General features: G+C 37.7%; 1 pseudogene; it reads left to right on the forward strand.

Annotated features, from left to right (window-relative positions):
* Positions 1-622: 622 nt before the first annotated feature.
* Positions 623-20359, forward strand: LOC132103953 (glycogen synthase kinase-3 beta-like; annotated as a pseudogene).
* The last annotated feature ends 830 nt before the right edge of the window (positions 20360-21189 follow it).

Below are 21189 nucleotides of genomic sequence, written 5' to 3' on the forward strand. Positions count from 1 at the left end.
CTCAATATGCTTAGATAGATGAATAGACACACACACACACACACACACACACACAGGATAAAGCATATTGATATAACAGTGTTGATCTGAAAAGTAACAGCTTATTTTTTAATTCAAATTAGATTTACTTTTCAATATCGAGTTATTTCTTCATTATTATGTTTATTAAAATTAAAGGCATGTTGAAAAAGCATTTTATTATTATATTATCTATTTTAATATTTATTTATTACATTTGTCAGAGTTCAAGCTTTATTAATTATGTTATATGTAATAATGAATAGCTCTTTTCCTTAATATTATCTATCTATCTATCTATCTATCTATCTATCTATCTATCTATCTATCTATCTATCTATCTATCTATCTATCTATCTATCTATCTATCTATCTATCTATCTATATTAAAATGCATTTTAAGTCAATTCATTTTTAATTATTTATTTTTAGTTATTTCTTTACAACTACTACAACATTATTATCATCGTCCTCATCATCATACAAAAATAACTAATCGTGCATGATAAAGTTAAAGGCAGACAGTGCCCTCTCGTCAGGTGTGACACCTGGTCCTGTAGGTCTGAATCCGGATCAATAAAGCGCGCCCGAACTGCATTTCCCAGGAGGCTGCGCGCGTTCTCAGCGCGTGAGTGAGTGGGTGAACGCTGAGGGTCGCGACAGAAAGGTTTGTCATCCTTTCGTTTTTAACCCAATGTTTCACCCCACACCTGGCCACGTCGACGAGGGAACCGCTGATCCTCGCCACACAGCCTCACTTTCGGTCAGATATGAGCGGCAGCGGGCGGCCCAGGACGACCTCGTTCGCTGAGCCTCAGGGGGCGTCCGGAGCCGCTGCGGCATCCGACGGATCCGCCGCTGTCGTGGGGAGCAACGCAGGAAAGCCCGGGGTCTCACAGGCCTCGGCGGACAGTTCATCTGCTTGCTCAAATTTAAAACTTTCTAGTGAGTATATAACGTTAAGCCAAGTTATATCCGTTATGAGTGTTTAATGCACATATCGTGTATGTAATTAAACAACGCACCCATGTTTTCTTGATGTTGACAGTTATGTCATCTTAACGAAACTAGCCTAAGGTAACCTAGGAAAATGTTCACAATTCTGAGTTAAATTATAAACCCAGAAAAACGGACTGTGCTTCAAAACCAGTAGTGCTGCGCAGACGGCGTTTTGGGACATTAACAGAAAATCCTACGGCGTTACCATAGTACAGTGATGCTAATACTATGGTACTTTTATATAACATGGTACGGTACTGATTTCTGTATTCATGTGAATTGGTATTTACAGATATTTAAAATAATACCATGGTGCTGACAAATGAAATAGTATTACAGTTATCCCAAACTAAAAATAACATGATATTACCATAGTAAGATGTCTAAAAACATAATAGTACCCTAGTTAGTTGTTAAGTGTAAACGTGTATAATGTTGCCTAAGTAGGCAGCACACTAGGATTTGAAACTGTGTCATAAACTTCTAAGTATAACTGGTTGACAGCAATGTTTCTTCAAGTGTCTGTTTTATAAAGTGATTGTTTAAATGCTTTACTAGGCAACTTATTAGGTTGCAGGGCATGTTGAATAGGTGGTAACTACCTTTCCTGACACACCCACTGTCATAATGTCCTGTGTGAAGGACAGGTCAGGTGCATATTTAGTGATATACATGCCTTGTTTCCTTTTAGATTCAATAATACACTGTTAAGAACACTTGCATGAGACTTTTCTTTTTTAAGTTTATGTTCAATATGCATATCAGTCTACAGCTTTTATACCACTAGAAACTTTGTGGTCACCGTGATGCTTACAAATAAATAACCTTTTTAGTCAAAATATATGCGTATATTTTCTTAACATTATGTTTTGAACCAATACACCTAGTAAATGCCAAGTACCAGGTAGGAATCTGTTTATTTTAGAGAACAGCACCACTCTCTGAATGAATATAGATGCTGAGAGAACATTGTCACCCTCAGAAATTTCCTGACGCATATTTGTTCGTTTACACCCAGGGATCTAATCAGATCTAATCTCTCAAATGTGTTGTAGGAGACAGTGGGAAGGTGACCACAGTGGTTGCCACCCCAGGCCAGGGCCCGGACCGTCCACAGGAGGTGTCCTACACCGATATCAAGGTGATCGGAAATGGCTCCTTTGGCGTGGTGTATCAGGCACGTCTCATTGACAGTCAGGAGTGGGTGGCCATCAAGAAGGTACTTCAGGATAAGCGATTTAAGGTATGACACAGTCCTAAACACACGCAAGCAAATAAATACTCGTTATACTATAGGGCCGTTGAATGCTTGAATCTGATTGGCTGATGAACGTTCTGAGGTTTGCTGGGAAATGCACGGCGTAGTTCGTAGTTTCAGACCGCTCTCTTGACCGCATTACAGTTCCATATCACTTCACATAGTAAAACCGTAATAACTGAAGTTACAAGACTAACCAAAACAACAACATGACAGACTATGACTATGTCAGACGAAAGTAAATACACATGACATTTCTCACTAGCGAGGTAATAACCGCGCTGTTTAGAAACGCTGCTGCGGAAGACTGTTGAGGGACGCACAGAGGAAGCCTGATTTACACAAGCTCTTTCTCTTTCTCTGTGTCTCTGTCACTCTTGCTGTCTTTCTAATAACTTCATTAATAAATGCATTAGAATGCTATCATCCATAACCAGCTTTAAAATTACTTTTTAGAACCAGCAAAAGAGGCGTTGGATGAGATGCGGAAGAAATAATCCTACCTTTAAGTACGAAAACCAGACAAATCCTTTTAAATATATCATCAGATCGATGTCTTGAGGTGTGGTAACCGTAGTAGTGTGCATTATTTTTCTAATAATTCAACGACTCATCGTCAGTTATTCCTTAATTAAATTTTTTTTTAAAGAGTTATTCCTGTGTAGTGAATCCTAATTACCTAATTAGGTTACTTTGTACCAAATTCAATATGTATTTTCCTGCAAAACGTCTAGTCTACCAAAAAAAATTATTAAAACAGTGTAAACCTTAAGTTAGGAAAACTCAAAGTGAGGTAGTGAATTTTTTTTTTTACAAACTTCTAAGTTAGTACTTCTTTACATTTTGATTTTGTATCACACAAATTAATCTAATTGCAACTGAAACTGAATTAAACTAAATATCGACTAGCTCACAAACTCTGTCCAGAAAGGTAATAAAAACATCAAAGTAGTCCATGTGACATCAGAGGGTCAGTTGGAATTTGTTGAAGCATCGAAAAAACATTTTGATTGGAACGGCATGAGGGTGAGTCATTAATGACATCATTTTCATTTTTGGATGAACTAACCCTTTAACACTTATTGTGATCCACTAGTTGTCTATGTAAAGATTACTTAAAAACACAATGTATTACTTAAATTGTAAGTGTCCAGTTCAACTGATGCTTTATACTAATTGGTAGCAGTCTTGAGTTAAGAGACCTTTTCACTCTCCAGTATTCTGATTTGAATATCTCACCAGAGTGTTATACGACCAACACCACCATCTATTTCCATTTCCATGACCCACATGTGCTGTCCACTACCAAAGCAAACACTGTGCCCTTGAATGCAGGCTGCTGTAGGGGAATTGTACTGTCGTGACTACTTGCTTGTAAATATTGTGACTTCTCTTATTCTTGAGAGGTGCTTAACAGTCTTTCTTCTCTGTTCATGAAGAATCGAGAACTTCAGGTCATGAGAAAATTGGACCACTGCAATATAGTGAGGCTGCGCTATTTCTTCTATTGCAGTGGAGAGAAGGTAAAGAAACTGTGACATTTGTTGCATCTGTTGATCTATATTGTGACTTTAAAGTGAAATCAACATATACATTACTGTTCAAAGGTTTGGGGTCAATTATTATTGTTTTGCTTTCACACAGGATTCATTTGCAGTCCGCTACTGATCCGCGTCTGTTTAGTCCACAAACACAACATTTGTTCATTGTTTTGATTATTATTTTTTTTTCAGCATTGAGAGTCTTTTATCAAAGCAGGGTTTCCCATACATTCATTAATTAACTATTTAATATGGGTACAATTGTATGTTATTGTAGAGCTGCGCGCTGCTTGCTCCCTCCCTCTCACAAACTGACAATGTAGGCACGCATGACTAGCCCCTCCTCTTCGAACACGATCTGAATCAAAACATGAGCATGCGTTAGTTAGAGGACGGATTGTTGCTGGTGCTTAATGCTTATTCCCCCAGCGAAGATTCCAGAATCAATCCGGAGTTGAATGGTTAGTAATGAACACTGTTGCTCAACATAACTCTGAGAAGTTAGTCTATGTTAAGCGTTGTCGCGTTTCCATTACAGATTCGTGCAAAACTTGTTTTTTTCCCTAAATATTGATAAACAACTATTGCGAAATGACGGCGTTTCCATTAACCGATGTTATGCGACTAAAACGTCATTTTTTTCCTCTCGCGATCAGTCATTCCAAAAATCATGGCAACGGACGTTGGTAGGTTTATATATATCACAGCCACCAGACTAGACATTATATTATTATTATCTCCAGGTTCAGGTTGGTGTGTGTTGGTTTTTGTCCACCTCAATCTCCAGGTTTGTGTGTGTGTGTGTGTGTGTGTGTCAGAGTCTGTGTGTGTCCACCTCCAGGTCCAGTTTGGTGTGTGTGTGACCCTGTGTGTGTCTGAGTCTGTGTGTGTGAGTGTGTGTGTGAGTCTTTTTGAATGTTTGAGTGTGTGAGCCTGTGTTTGAGTGTGTCAGTATGTTTGTGAGTTTGAGTGTGTGTGTGTGTCCATCTCCAGGTCCAGGTTTGTGTGTGTGTGTGTGTGTGTGAGCAAAATTTGCAACAAGAAGTCTGTGGAGCAGTCATAGCATAGAAAGTGTAGCAATGGCATAGCAATGTAGCAATAGCAATGTCTTTAAATGGATAGTTCACCCAAAAATGAAAATTCTATCATCGTTTATTCACCCTCAAATTGTTCCAAACCTGTATGAGTTTCTTTGTTCTGCTGAACACAAAGGAAGATATTTGGAAGAATGTTTGTAACCAAACAGATCTCAGTCCTCATTGACTACCATAGTATATATTTTTTCCTACTATGGTAGTCAATGGGGACTGAGATCTGTTTGATTCTGTCATTCTTCCAAATATCTTCCTTTGTGTTCAGCAGAACAAAGAAACTCATACAGGTTTGGAACAACTTGAGGGTGAGTAAACGATGATAGAATTTTCATTTTTGGGTGAACTATCCCTTTAAGGTATCTGACACTAAGTGTTGGCAATGGAAATGTGTACTTGTCACTAAAAATATATAATATATATATATATATATATATATATTTAACTTAATCCCCCCCCCCTTCCCCGGTCCCCAAACACCACACCACCGCAAATAGAATCTAATTCTGTGGGAAACACTGCACAGAACAGGAACAGTCTTTCATAGTTATAGACATTAGCTTAAACTCAATAAATATAAACAACGCATTATTCATGCATTTTACTTCTAGGTTTGTATAATAAGCTGCTCAAGCAAGCGGCAAAACATTTAAACACAATAATTAGCCTACTTTTCTTGTTAAAATATTTAAAATTAAAACACCACAGACAGAAACGGTCTCGTGCATTTTGCATTTAAATCTTTATCACAAGCAATCCCACGGGTCTTAATGAACTTTGTTTTTCTGCCTCCATAAAAGTGAATATATATATTGTTTTCCTTGTTTATCTAAAAGTGCACTTTTTCTTGTTTTAAACCTAGCCAAAACCCATGTGTTGCTTGTGAAACCGCTTTAATTAGTATACATTTATTGTGAAATGACTGCATTTCCATGTCAATCCATGATCATTTTTCCGGCGAACAATGCGCTTTCACTTTAATTCAGCGCAGCAGCACAGCAAAAATAGACTCGGTACGTTACCAATCGCTGCACTGCTGCAGACACACCGCTCCTTGAACACACTGACGGACCACAACCTCGTGCTGTATGAACGCTGGAATCCATTAACATGGGTGCATAAAAAAAAATAGGCAATACGCACTGCAGACGGAGTATGTGTGAAACCGGCATTATAACATAACACCGGTTTACCACCCAGCACTACTTTGAAATGATCAAAAGTGACAGTAAAGGCATTAATTATTTTCCAAAAGATTTCTATTTCAAATAAATGCTGTGTTTTTGGACTGTCTATTCATCAAAGAATCTTGAAAAGAATCCTGGTTCCCATTGTATTTTTATAATGTATAAATAGAAAAAGGTTATTTTAAATAGTAATAATTAAAATTATTATAATTTTTTTTACAGTATTGTTTTTTTTTATAATTGCAGCCTTATTATAGCCTGGCCAGCCAGACTTACATCAAGATGTTTAGTCTGGAAACTCTCCATAGACGAGGCTTACTCCGAGGGGCGGGATAAACGGCTGTCTCTCAAAATCCCTCTGCACGCAATAGGATAGCGCTACAACCAATCAGAGCAACGAAGCGGGTTGTGGCAGAGTCCCATGCGTTTTCCCACCAGCGGAGCTAATTGGTATATTAAATTTTTTATTATATTATTTTTTTTATATTAAGTATCCAGTCTGCAAAACTCCAAACACATCTTCCTGTACTCTAGGCTGCGAAATACATTTTGCTGCCGCTAGGGTGCGTCTAGATTTCTAGGCTAGCCTTATTAAGCACAAGATACTTCTTTCAGAAACAACTTTTGACCCCTAAACTTTTGAACAGTCATGTATGTCATGTAGTGATGTAACGATTCATTTAACTTTATTTTTGATTTCATGGTTCGATTCAATTCATTTTAATTATTATTTTTTTTTTTTACAAAATTAGATTTAAGACTGATTATAAATTAAATGTGTTCTTTTATTACTGCTTGGACAAAATGCTGCACATTTCTTTGTGAAATTGAGATCTAACACTATAGAAATATATTAATATAGCACTTGCATATTATTGCTCTTTTGTCGGTTTTGATTGCTTCTGTTGTCCTCATTTGTAAGTCGCTTTGGATAAAAGCGTCTGCTAAATAACAAAATTTAAATATAATTTAGATGTAAATAACAAAACTAAATAGAAATTTTAAAACAAGCCCCAAATCATAAATAACACAAAATAAATCTCTTTATATAAACAAAAGTTTTGTCTGTGCTCTTTCCATTTAAAATGAGAGACAATCACTGCATTTTAAACATGATCCAAACAAAGATGCTGCATACATGCGACATGAGCAGATTTTAATCGAAATTCGATTTTCATTTCAAAATCTGAAGCAAAAACAGATTGGTTTGACTTCAGTTTTGTGAAACTATACATAAATATCTGCATGAAACAGAAACGGCAAACGAGCTAAATGAGATGCAGATTCACTCTCTGCCAGCAGGTGGAGCTTTAAGCGTTTCCTTGGTTTCCGCTGTAAACAAAGCAGTGCTGCACTTATGCACTTTAATATGCATTATACTGAGGGAAGATGCAAAGAAAAAATACCATCTAAACTTTTCTAAAGAGCGTAAGTTCCCCTCAGATATATATTCATATAAACTCCTATCCCTAGTTAAATCACGATTTGTTTAGCATCTCAACCGATTTGAACCGTCACATATTTGAATCGATTGTCAACCGGCGATAATTGTTAAATCCCTAATGTCATGAGAATATCTGCTGAATTAGGTTCAGATTGTTGTAGTTAAAACAATAACTGTGACTCTTTCCATTCTGATAGACTGTTCTATGGACAGAAGTATGTTCTTGTTGAATGTATGGTCATTAATAATGAGTTTGTCCTGCCATAACTACTTCCACACTTCTGGGAAGTATTTTGGTTAAATGTTGAAATAGGGATACAAGGATTTTCCTTCATAGTTCTGGACACGTTGTGTATTTTGGGGAGGTTTTTGTTTGTCATAAGATACAGAGGCTCATGTGTCTTTTTTCCACAGAAGGACGAGGTTTACCTCAATCTGGTTCTGGACTATGTGCCTGAGACGGTCTACAGGGTGGCACGACAATTCAGCAAAGCTAAAACCATTATTCCTATCTTTTTTGTGAAGGTAAAGTTGACTGAACAAACATACTTAAATTCTTGACATTTCGACAAGGCAACACAAATCAAAACTTACCAGTTTTATTCTCTATAAAATGTTTTAGTCTTATAATCCACAATGCTGTTGGTGAACTATATTTACAGTATGTGGATAGTAGAGCTGAAACAACGAATCGATTTAATCGATAAAAATTGATTATTAAAATAGTTGTCAACTAATTTAATCATCGATTCGTTGCTAAATAACTTTTATTTGCCATCATTTCGTGTATATTTCAAATCTGCGGTGACCAAAGTGTGGCAGTAATGAGCCACCGGAGGTTTTACTCAGCCAGTACAGCAGGAGAAGTAGCGAATAGCCAATAGCTGGCCTCGTTTTATGTCACGTGCTTCCCGAACAGCGTCTCTGCAGCATTCAGCGTGATGTGGGAGTACTTTACCTTGAGCCTTTAAAAAAGAAGAGTAACCTGTAAACTCTGCACTACTGCACTGTTTAAGGGGACGTTCACATATCGCGTCTTTTGCGCGCTCAAGTTCGTTATTTCCAACACCGCACCGCATCAAGTTAAAAACATTTCAACTTTTCAGAATGCCGCAAGCGCACCGCGGGTCATGTGACAAGAACTAACCAATCCGCTTCATCCTTTCCCGTAACAACGTTAAAAGCTCAGTCAAGATGAAAGGAACAGCTGATCATAGTTGTATATGGATTTCCATTTTGAAATAAATTTAGTAGCAGAGCTACTGCAAGTGATTTTTTGAGCTTCAAATCCATTTATCCTTTGCTGAAATTTCCGCGTCTTCAAGGAGAGAGCACGTCATGGTTGCTTAGCAAAGGCAGATGCCTCGGGGGAGCTTCTGCCCGAGCGCTTTGGAAAGGAGGAGAAAGCTGTGCGCCTAGCGTTTTCCACGCGTTTTTAGGCGCGATATGTGAACGGCCCCTAAGACTTTCATTTGTGCAGATTCTCCAGTACAACGTTGTTTGCAAATGTTTAGTCGTAAAAGCTGATAACATTGCTTTTTAACAGTTAACATTTAAAGCTTTACAAACATGTTCTGTGATCAGTTTGTCGTTTACCAGTTCATAATTCAGTCGTGCAGCCTAATTATGACTGAATGAGAGAGGTAAATGTTTAAAGATATTTGAAATGCACTTTTTTTATTCACTGCTCTTTTTCACACAGCAGGTTTTTTGTGTGTGTCAAATTTTTTTTCTGGACAACCTTCTGATGGATTTTACTTTAAATTGTGAGTTCCATTCAGGTTTCATGCCATTGGCACTTTTTTCGAATGATTTTTTACAATTTCACAGCAAAAGCTATAAAGCTTTTTCCCAGTAAATAATAAAATACAATGCACTGCAATTTTCTTCTGTTTTATCCTTATTCGTCGTGAAAATATGTTCTGAAAGATTCCTTAAGGCCTAAAAAAAAAAAAAAGTTTGGTTCCGGTTGGTTGTCAGTTGAGGTCATTGGTCGGTAGGGATTTTTTTTTTTTTTAATTTGTTTTTTTTTTTTCTCCAGTGGCAGTTTTACACACACACACACACACACGCGCGCAGATTTTAAATGTGTGTACCGGTACTTTTACGACAGTGATTCTGTATTCCCGTTTAAAGTCTGTTGTTGCCATAGACACGCAAAACGCACACACACACACAAAAAGCCTTCGCGGGAGTTTGACAGGCGATCTCATAGTAGATTAACATGGAGGATTTGAACTTGAAAAACGGAGTGTACAGACATCTTTTTGTAGTAAAACAACATTCTTTGTTATGTTCATTTATGTGGTTTATTTGATTTTGATGCTATAAATTAACTAGAAGCAAGAGACGATCAGTTAGTTTTAACTGATGATCTAACTTACAGCGATCTGTTCGACACATTCAAGAGCCACAAAACGGTATTTATTGTTTACATTTCTTTAAAAAATGACCACATTTGAAAGGTGAAATAACCAAATGAGACTTTGTTTCATATTAAAAGTAAGCTGGTAATGTTAATGTCTTGTCTGTCAGCATATTGTCAGTGCCCTCTCTGTTCCGCCCCGGGTTTCTCTTAATGTTACGATTTCCAAACCTTAAGTTATAGCTCACTTTAGGAATTGGCAGTTAAAGGGTTTTGATGCAATACTTAATGGTTTTTAACGGATTACTTAAGTGTAAAACAGCATTTAAAGGAAACTGTAATTTAATTAACGATGTGTGAAAGACCGTTCTTCCCCAGTCTCATAAAATAAATTTGGGTCACACATAAATTGACAGGGTCGGTCGGAAACCGGAACCAAACAATTTTTTTTTTTAGGCCTAAGCTTTGTTTCGGGATGTTAAACTACTTTAGGAGCTCTAAGGACTACCATGGTGAAAACATTATTTGAAATCTCCTTGTGAAAATTGCTAGAGTATGGGTCAGTGTTCTGATTGCAGAAGAGTTCGACAAAGGATTACTAACACATAATAAAACACCTCCAGGTATATTTTTGATGAGGATATGACAGTGCAAAATGGTTAAAATCTCTTAAAATGCTGAATGATAAAGACCATTTATTAATAATTTACTTGGGGGGGGGGGGGGGGGGATGGGAAAAACTAAAATATAAGTACATAAACCGATTAATCGAAAAAATAATCGACAGATTAATCGATTATCAAAATAATCGTTAGTTGCAGCCCTAGTGGATAGATATGCAAACACAAGCAGCTTCCAGTTAGGCTAAAATTACTTCAGTTAGAAATGTATTAGTTGGCAGAAGAATTAATTCGATCATGATAAATAAATGTAAATTTAAAAAAAAAAATATTTTAATTTTTAAATAAATTTTATTGTCTGCTGTTTTATTATATTTCTTTTGTGTCTTTTATTATGCCACTGTAGAAAAATCACTGACACACTGCCTCTTAAGGCTTATTGCTTTAATAACTTTTCACACCTCTGAGCAAACTTTTCTTTTTGCTGACCTAACCAAAGCCATATGGACAGGAAATAAATATTAGATAAAAAATATTACAGCCTATGTTTCACAATCCAGTCAAGTCATCATGGATAAAACAAAGTCCCACAACCCACCATACATTATTTCCCGCTAATTAGTCACATCGTTAGAATTTGTTTTGGTATTTTTTAAAAATGTAAATTTGAATTTAAATTTGGCAGAATGGGTTAATGTGATTATTACTGAATTAGTGAATAGTAATACGTTTAATGTACATATTAATGAATAATATAACAATAGAGACTGATTAAGATTTTGCCTTTTTCTTTAATATAAAGAGATTTATGCTTGTTGTTCTTGTTTTCTCTTAGGTGTATATGTATCAGCTTTTCCGCAGTTTGGCCTACATCCATTCCCAGGGCGTGTGTCACAGAGACATCAAACCACAGAACCTTCTGGTGGACCCAGAAACAGCTGTTCTCAAGCTCTGTGACTTTGGCAGGTCAGTGTTGTTTGAGAGAGAGAGAGTTTGTTCAGTTTTAATGGGTGTAACACTATAATAGTCATTATACTTTGTAAGTGTGTGCCTTAGTTGGTGTCTAGATTTGATGTGAATTGGGGATGCATTATCTGACCCTGCCTTCGGCCTTTATAAATCATGTTTGTTTTTTGATAGTGCAAATGTTAAATATGTTAGCAAATGGCATTGTTCTTGTCCACGGCTCATTGACAAAAGTAATATGCATCCAGATGTTGATGCCGATCTGATTGTCTCTTTGATGTGATCCTTTGTCCTCCAGGCCAAACTCAAAAAAGCTTCTCCGTCTTTTTTCAGAGCTGTTTTTATGAGAACCACTTGAACCGTTGGATGATTGGCTACTGCTGTAATCCAGACCACATTTGTTTAATTTATTGCAATTTAAAGTATTTAATTTGTGATTATGTAAGGTTCTTGATGGCATTCAGGCTTTCTTTTGAGGGATCATGAACACTGCTTTTTGTGTCTGTAAAAAGTGAATAATTTTGCAACTCAAAGGCTTGAAAATAGTTATTTGGCTGAGTGGAGAGATGCAAATTACTCTGTTTGAAAGTGAAACTGCTGTTTTGAATTTGTACGCTGTTTTCCCTGCAGTTCTTTGATTCAGAAATGTTTTAGTCCATTCAATTTTACTTCGCTTTATTAATTAAAAAAAAATCTAAAATATTAAATACAGAAACTTTTGAACAATAGTGGTGAAATACTCTCTTTTTTACTGGGATGGAGGGAGATTTTTATGGTGTTGAGCTATATTAAGTACTTGTTTTATTGAGGAAGTATAAATCTGTTATTTTTTTCATACTGACTGTCTGATTAAAGTTTTTCTTGTAATTCAAATCTGTCTCTCTCAGTGCAAAGCAGCTGGTGAGGGGTGAGCCCAACGTCTCTTATATCTGCTCACGATACTATCGCGCCCCTGAGCTCATCTTTGGTGCGACCGACTACACCTCTAACATTGACGTCTGGTCGGCCGGATGTGTGCTGGCCGAACTGCTCCTGGGGCAGCCCATCTTCCCTGGAGACAGTGGTGTGGACCAGCTAGTGGAGATCATAAAGGTAAAACTGACCCTTTACTTTTGAGATGTACTTTTAGATTCAGTTCCACACTGTTAGGCAAGAAGATTTGATGTCCTCCAAGGCTTAGTTGTACTTAATCAGCATCAAACTGAGTTTATTTAGGCTACTGTTCAAAAGTATGGGGTCAGCAAGATTTTTAAAAAGTGAATATGAATGCTGTTCTTTCTACTTACTAATGAATCCTAAAATAATTGTATCAAAGGTTCTTCAAAAATATGAAGCAGCACAAATGTTTTCAACCTTGATAATAAGATGTTTCTTGAGCAACAAAACAGCATATTAGAATGATTTTCAGCTTGAAAATTCAGCTTTTCGTTAAAGGAATAAATAAATGCAGCATTGGTGAGCAGAACAGACTTCTTTTAAAAACCCCAAAAATCCATGCTAGTGTTTTTTTTTTTTTTAAATCAATCATAAAGTTTCTTAAATAATTTTTTATTTTTTTACCTTAACCCATCATTCCTCACAATTGTTTCTGTGTGTCTGCTCAGATACTTGGAACACCCACAAGAGAACAGATCCGTGAAATGAACCCGAACTACACAGAGTTCAAATTCCCACAGATCAAAGCACATCCATGGACCAAGGTAAAATCTCTCACAAATATGTGACTCGCATCTACAGCCAAAGCCATGCGGTATCGGTTAGCAGTGTTACAAAACTGGCTTATAAAAACTTTTGACAGTCTGCAAGTTTACTGCTTGTTCTCTCCAAGAGACAGAAAGAAACCATCTGACCGACATGTAAGGGAACGGTTTGAATGTCCTGCATTAAATTTACCAAATTCAGCAGTCGCAGTTACAGTTTATTTATCTTATCATTATCTATATTCTGTAGTTTCTAAATCGGTGTAGTCTTAAGTTGTGTTAAGCAATGTTTAGTATAAGCAGTGTGTAAAAACAAGTAAGACTTGTCAAACATCCAAAAAGAACAACAGTCTTCATGATTGACTGTATACACAAAACATGGCAAGACATCATCCGAGAAGAGGAATAGAGCACAAAAACTGAAAGTGAATGATAGGGACTAGGGCTGCACAATATTGGGAAAAAATAACATTCCGATATTTTATTTTTCTGCGATATATATTGCGATATGAAATCTATTCTAATTTTTTCTTACAAATAAAAATGGGGTGAGCATACTTACATTCTCATTTTAAATGATTTAAACATCGACACAATCGTGTCAATTGATTAATAAGCGCGAGGGAGAGAGAGCAAGACCGCGCTCGTGTTGATTGAAGACTGTGAGCGTGCGGCCGGGCTCGCTCGCGCGCTCTCTCTCTCTCGCGCTCTCTCTCTCTCTCTCGCGCTCTCTCTCTCTCTCTCTCTCTCGCGCGCTCTCTCTCTCGTGCTCTCTCACGCTCGCTCTCTTGCGCTCTCTCTCTCGCGTGCGCGCGCTCTCTCTCTCTCTCTCTCTCTCTCTCTCTCTCTCTCTCTCTCTCTCTCTCTCTCTCGCGCCTTCTCTCTCTCTGCCCTGTTAAACTGACAGGACTTTAAAACCCATGCAAATGTTCCACTTTCACTCCTTGATGGTTAAGCTGTGCAATTAATCCGCGAATCACATTCGTCAAGGGCCGGGGAGCAGCTGGCCCGTACAGTTGATGACTAACGGATCAACTACGACAGCCTACATCACACACCCTGCGATGTGACTATCGTGGATTCGTACATCACGATATCAATGCTTAAGCGACACATCGTGCAGCCCTAATAGGGACCATCAAACACTATGAAGGTTTGTGTCTAGACAACACAAATTTACTGCAGCAAAGTGACAGCAAACCTCAGTATTCACTTTTCAAGACCCGTTTCAAAAAACCAACAGAGAAATTCACAAAGCCAGCCTCAATGAAAGAGCTGCAATTAGGGCACATTTATTATGCAAAATCCACTTTTACAAGGAGTTTGAAAACGAAACGTGTGTTGGAATAGTGTGAAACACCCAGAATGATAAAAATCCATCCAGTCTTCTTCTTTTTTTTTATTATTATCTTCATATAACCAAACCAGGCTCAAAAAATGAGTGGTTTCGATCATGTCCGCAATATGACATCATATTGTGGTAGCCCCGCCCACTGCTATTGACTGACATGCACGTATTACCATATCCTCAGCTCTCAGTGTTGTGCCATGTCTGCCATTTTGTCTGTGTGCGATCGGCTGTGTCACAAGTATATTATATACAAGTACATAAATGATTCAAACTACCATTTCGAGACCTTCTGGTTCATTTGCATCAGCGCTTGATCTCAAACGAGCGTAATATTGTTTCTTCTGCTGTCCGGTTCGTACATGTACAGCTGAATACTGGTCATCTCGCTAATGTTGCTTCTCCTCTCTGTTTATTGCCATACACAAAGCAGAGATGTCTAGGCTCCATCCCCTTTTGGAGTCGGGCGGGAAGTTGCAGCTCATTTTCATGTAAATGAACACACCCCTGAATCAGCACTTTTTAGACCCGCCCCAAAAATTACACTTTTCAACACGATCTGTATGGTGTTTTGAGCTGAAACTTCACAGGCACATTCAGGAGAGCCATTAGATTAATATAACATCTTTTAAAAAGGGGAATAATAGGTGCTCTTTAATCACAGATGCCAATGCTTAATATGAAAAAAATATTGTGCAGTGATCATAAAACCTGGACCGGTGCAGCACCAGTATGAATTTTGACAAATCACCTGACTTGCATTTTATCAAACCGTTTTGAAGAGAAGAGAGAGAAACCCATTCAAGCTCCTTCAACATTTCTGAAGCAACTGGCTGATGTTTTGATAGACCGCATTCAACTGGAGATTGTTCAAAAGATGTCCAACAGCTGTCTGTTAACTTAAGTTTCGTTTCTTTTAGTTTATTTAGCATTTCTCTTTCTTATGTCATTCCTCCACAGGTGTTTAAACCCAGAACTCCGCCTGAGGCAATCGCTCTGTGCTCTCGGCTGTTGGAGTACACACCAGTGACACGACTAACTCCGCTCCAGGCTTGCGCTCATGCCTTCTTTGATGAGCTGCGCCAGCCTGGCACCCGTCTGCCCAGCGGTCGAGAGCTGCCACCGCTTTTCAACTTCAGCACGACAGGTGAGGCACAGGAGCCTTTCATGCGTATCCTTTGCAATAAACTTCTCAATGATTGCGGCCAGATGTCATCTCAACAAAACTGATTTCTGTAGGATTAGAGTCAGTTTTAGCCTGATGTTATTCTATCTCAGAACAAGGATCTAGATCAGTATTTAACCTGCCTTTACTGTAAGTTCAGCTGTGAGAATCATTTATTGGAGACTTGAGAAATCCCTCCCCAGTGCACTCAGACCATTTATTAAAACTGCTCTGCAGGAACAGCTTGTTCAGAGTTGAAGCAGTCACACAGTAAGATAAAACTACCTCATCCACGCCTGCCATGTCTGTAGAGGTTAGCCAATTATTTACATACACTACCATTCATAAGTTTGGGGTCTTAAAGTGACCGTAAAGACATTTGTAATGCCACAAAGATTTCAGTTTCAAATAAATGCTATTCTTTTGAACTTTTTATTGATAAAATCCTGAAAAAAAATTATATTCTACATTTCTACAAATATAATAAGCAGCTTAACTGTTTTCAATATTGATACTAATAATAAATGTCTCTTGAGCAGCAAATCAGCATATCAGAATGATTTCTGAAGGATCATGTGACACTGAAGACAGGAGGAATGGTGCTGAAAGTTCAGCTTTGCATCATTGGAATTAATTACATTTTAAAATATATCAAAATAAAGTTATACATTGTTTTAATATTATTGTTGGGTGACCCCAGCCTTTTAAAGGTGGTGTATCTAAATAAAAAAAGATCTGTTATTGAATGCTCACCATCATGTTTGTGTATGACGTTCTTCTGTACACTTTTGATCAGAATAATGATTTCAGTTTCAAATGCTGTATGACTTCAGAGGGAGTCCTGTGCAACACTTCATAATCATTTTGATACTTTTACATCCTTTATGAAGCTTGACAGCTTAATGGAAATTAATTGCATTAGTACAAATCTCTTTTTGTGATCTGCAGAAGAAATAAAGTAATACAAATTTGCGAAGGCATGAGTGTGCATAAATTATGACAGAATTTTAATTTATGGATAAACCATTCCTTTAATTCTGAGGCTTAGAGAGAGAGGGCAGCAAATGGTCATGTAATGCTAAATTACAATGAGGTTTGATGCTAGAAACCTTGACTAACATAATTGAACTTCAGGGAAGAAAATGAAATCCTACAGAAGCGATTGAGAGGAGACTAGCAGCACTCTGCTCGGTCCCTCCAAAATATCCTGTTGCTTTTCTTTCTTTTATGGGTTTGGTTTTCTCTGCTATTGCTTATTGGAGCAGTGCTTGCACATTTATGTATTTTATTTTTACCATTCAACCCAGAGATAGTTTGTGTGAAATGTTACTGCTCTTAAAATGTGATGTTTGTTCTTCTTAGAGGTCTGTCAACAGAGTGTTTCTCTTTATTTCAGAGCTGATGATTCAGCCGCAGCTCAATTCCTCTCTCATTCCACCTCATGCCCGCGCTCAGACCGTAGCTTCATCCAACGGTAATGCTGTGATCCTTCTCACTGATGCTCTGTTAAAACAACATTAAATCAAAGCTCACCTTATTAACTTAAAGTTTATAAAGCCTTCCTGTTCTTCATGAAGATAATGCTTCGTTTCATTATCTTTCATAGATGATAACTTTCCCTGCTTCAGAAATTACTTTTCTGATGTAGTAATGCCCTACCTGGGTATTCATTTAACACCTGTTAAACTACAATTCAATACAAAAATATTTTACATTTTTTTGGAAAATTCTCTGATGCTCACCAAAGGCTGCATTTATGTAACCCAAAATACATTAAAAACTCATATCATTACAATTTAAAATAACCGCTTTCTATTGTAATGTATTTTAAAATTGAATTTATTCCTGCAGTGCAAAGCAGAATTTTCACCATCGTTAGGGCCTTTCACAGCGCAGGAACCTTTTCATAGTACCAGAACTAAACCTGGAACTACCAACTTTTGGGCGCTTTTGCACCACAGGAACTACCGTATTTTCCGGACTGTAAGTCGCACTTTTTTTCTTGGTTTGGCTGGTCCTGCGACTTATAGTCAGGTGCGAAATTTTTATCAAAATTAATTTGAAATGAACCAAGAGAAAACATTACCATCTACAGCCGCCAGAGGGCGCTCTATGCTGCTCAGTGAGCAGTTTAGAGCGTCCTCTTGCGGCTGTAGACGGTAATGTTTTCTCTTGGTTCTAAATAAATGCGACTTATAGTCCAGTGCGACTTATATATGTTTTTTTCCTCGTCATGACGTATTTTTGGCCTGATGCGACTTATACTCAGGTGCGACTTATAGTCCGAAAAATACGGTAGGTGTGATTTTAGTACCACAGTGCCTTTTTCGAGAACCAGATTAGCTCCAACTCCGGAGCAGGGTCTAACCAGCTCAAACTGGTACTAACTGGGATGTAAGTAGACATTGATTGGCCAGACGCGCTTGAAAACGCCCTCACCCGTCATGATTTAAAACACCGTGTAACATATTGTTAACAATGTGCTAACTTATTTCGCAACTATGATGAACAGGATAAATATACGGACGCTGAAGTGTAGGCACATGTAGCACTGTCAGTTGTTGTTGGAGATTGTCCTTTCCATTCTTTCAGTCGCTTTACATATACGTAAACATTTCATGTCCATTATTGAGAAACCCGCGAGACACAACAAAAACACTGCTCAGATCACAGCGTCCTCCATCCTGTTGTTAACGTTCTTCTTCTTTGTTAATGTTGTTGAACGTTGCACACAAATGACATCGCTGTCGACCGGATTATGTCACGTCCTAGTTCACACGTTCAGTGCGAATGCAACCCTTCAAATGGTACTGGGAAATAGTTCTTGCAAAATCATCCCAGTACTATAGTACTGTACATTTAGTTAAAGCGGTGCGAAAGGCCCTATTACGCCACTCTTCGGTTTCACATGGTCTTTCAGAAACCATACTAATATGCTGATTTGCTGCTCAAAAAAGAAAGTTATTGTTATAAATGTGTGGTGCATAATATTTTTTTGGAACTGTGGTTTAAAAAAAAAAAAAAAAAAATCAGGATTCTCTGATGAATGGAATTCTAATTACATTTACTTTTACATCTGATGATGAAAGTTCAAATGAACAGTATTTATTTGAGAGAGTACTTTTTGTAACATAATAAATGTTTTTACTGTCACCTTTGATCAGTTTAGTGCAAAGTATTGTCCCCAAACTTTTAAAGACCGTAACATATTTAGTGTTTTTATGCCTTGTGTTGGCTGATCACTCTGACAAATGTCATGTTTCTATGTCGTCTTTTTGTTTGGTCCTCTCTCTTCTCTGCCAGATGGCTCTGAAGGATCTGTACAGCCCGGATCCACTCTGACCAACAGCACCTGAGGCTGAGACTCAGAAAACAAGCTTACACACCACAGCATCTGAGCCATCTCCGCGCACATCTCTCCCTCTGACAAACACACACTCAGTCTTACACACTCTTTACCTCATACACGGCCTCTCCACCCTATAGCTCTAATTTACACATTCACCGACTGAGTCTGGGGCCACGTGTTGCAGAAACCCGGTGTTAGTTTGCTGACTGTTAAACAAACTTTCAGTATACTGAGAAACATACAGGACACACACACACTCCGACACACTTCCATGCAACAAACAAAAAGTTATACTGCTAGTATTTGCTTCAGATAATAGTGGTAGTCATCTCTGGCTGCCTGCGTCCGTAGAAAAGCTCCCTTGCACCCATAATGCAACACCACACGTGTTTCGAGGTCAATTATGATTGGTTCAGTAGCTAGGGGCAGGTCCTCTGTCTCTCTCTCTTTTTTTTCTTTTTTCTTAATTTATTTAAATCAAAGTTATCAGTGGATGTTTTCCCCTGACTTGTTTAGAAGAAACACTCTCATCCCTCTCAATATTCCTATCAGAGGTAAAATACCTTTCGTAGGGAACAAGCAGTCACGGTAAATGGTGTATCTTGTTGTAAATGTCAAGGAAAAGATGCGAGACTAAATGTGGTGGTTTTATACTGTTTTATTGTATTTAAAAAAATATCTTGCTTTTACCTTCCAGTAAATATATTTATTCTTTTAAGATGATGAATTGAAAGGACTTTTGAGAAAGCATCTGCAGTTGTTTCCCTGTGGAGCAAATGCACAGTGAAGAGAAGCCAGTATGGAAAAGGTTTAATGCTCTTGTTGACCATAAGAAAAGGAAAGAGGTATGCAAGATAATAGCCTATTAATATTGTTGTACTGAACTGAAGTGACTTTATATTCCCAGGTATTTATTTATCATTAACTGTTGATGATGCTCTGGGTCTAGGCTTAATTTATGCTTGTGAGATTAGTCTTCATTCGTTCAGCCTCACTTTTTAGATGATGTCAGGTCTGAAGACTGAACCATGCGTCATATTTCAGTGTTTCAGTACGTTTTTGTTTATTCCTTTCAGTTTAAACATTCCAGTCTATGCCATTTTTACAGTAGATTAAGCTACTCCTAAGGATTTGTGGTAGAACAGTTCTAGAATGTGTTTGTGAATCTGCACACGAGTTGAAAATTGTAACGTCAAATGTTCTCAGTCAACTGTATAAATTCATAAACTGTCCAAAATGACTGATATCTTTTGTTTTTCTTGAGAACATATGTTAGCCTCTCAATAAACCCTCTACTCCTCCTTCCAATCTTCTGTTATGCTCATGCTATTCTCCTGTTCTTTTTCATTAGTCTTTTCATGTTGTTCAGTAGGTGTGGTTTGACCAGGTTTCTCACACACCTGTATGCAAATATACTTCAGTTTTTGAGCCCTGTGTAAGATGTAAATATCGACGCTGTACCACTTTTGTGTTTTCGTTGATGTCTTTCTCTCCCTACATCTCTCTCTTGGGCTCTCTTCTCATAGCCCTGAAGAGCTCGGTGTCCGTTTTGTTTGGCATTTATAGTATTTAATGTTTTGCACTGTAATGTTGGGGCTGAAAGTTTAACTTTTTTTGTGTGTGTGTTTAGCATACTGTATGTCAGTTCATAAGCTCAGCACTTGATCGGTGAAGGTTTAAATTTTTTAATAAAACTTGAGGTGCATGTCCGACAGGGTCATGCTTTGTTCTCTACCAGGCAGTTTGAGGACAGTCCGGTCGGAATCGGCTGCTTTGAGGCTTCAAGCCAGATTGGCAAAACTGCCACAAAGACAGTGGAATGTGTTTATTCTTTAATATGACAACTGTCAATCAAACCCAAGGCATCATGTGTGTGTACTGTTAGAAAAATATGATATCCCCTTTAAGGCTTGTTAAATGAATTGAGACCAGTCTGCAAAGTCTCCTGGTCTCCCCCTCATTTTTTTCTTAAGCCTGCTGTACAAATGTTAGCCTCTTATTCCCTTTTTATTTTTTTAAATTTTTTTATTGTTCAAACTTTCTGCCTCAACGTTCTGGCCCAGGGGAATCATGTCTTGAGACAAAGAGAGATGAATGGAGAGAGCTTGTCAGAATAAATTGAACTCATTTCATAAACT

This window comes from Carassius carassius, chromosome 25, assembly GCF_963082965.1.
Source record: "Carassius carassius chromosome 25, fCarCar2.1, whole genome shotgun sequence".
In the NCBI taxonomy this organism is placed as follows: domain Eukaryota; kingdom Metazoa; phylum Chordata; class Actinopteri; order Cypriniformes; family Cyprinidae; genus Carassius; species Carassius carassius.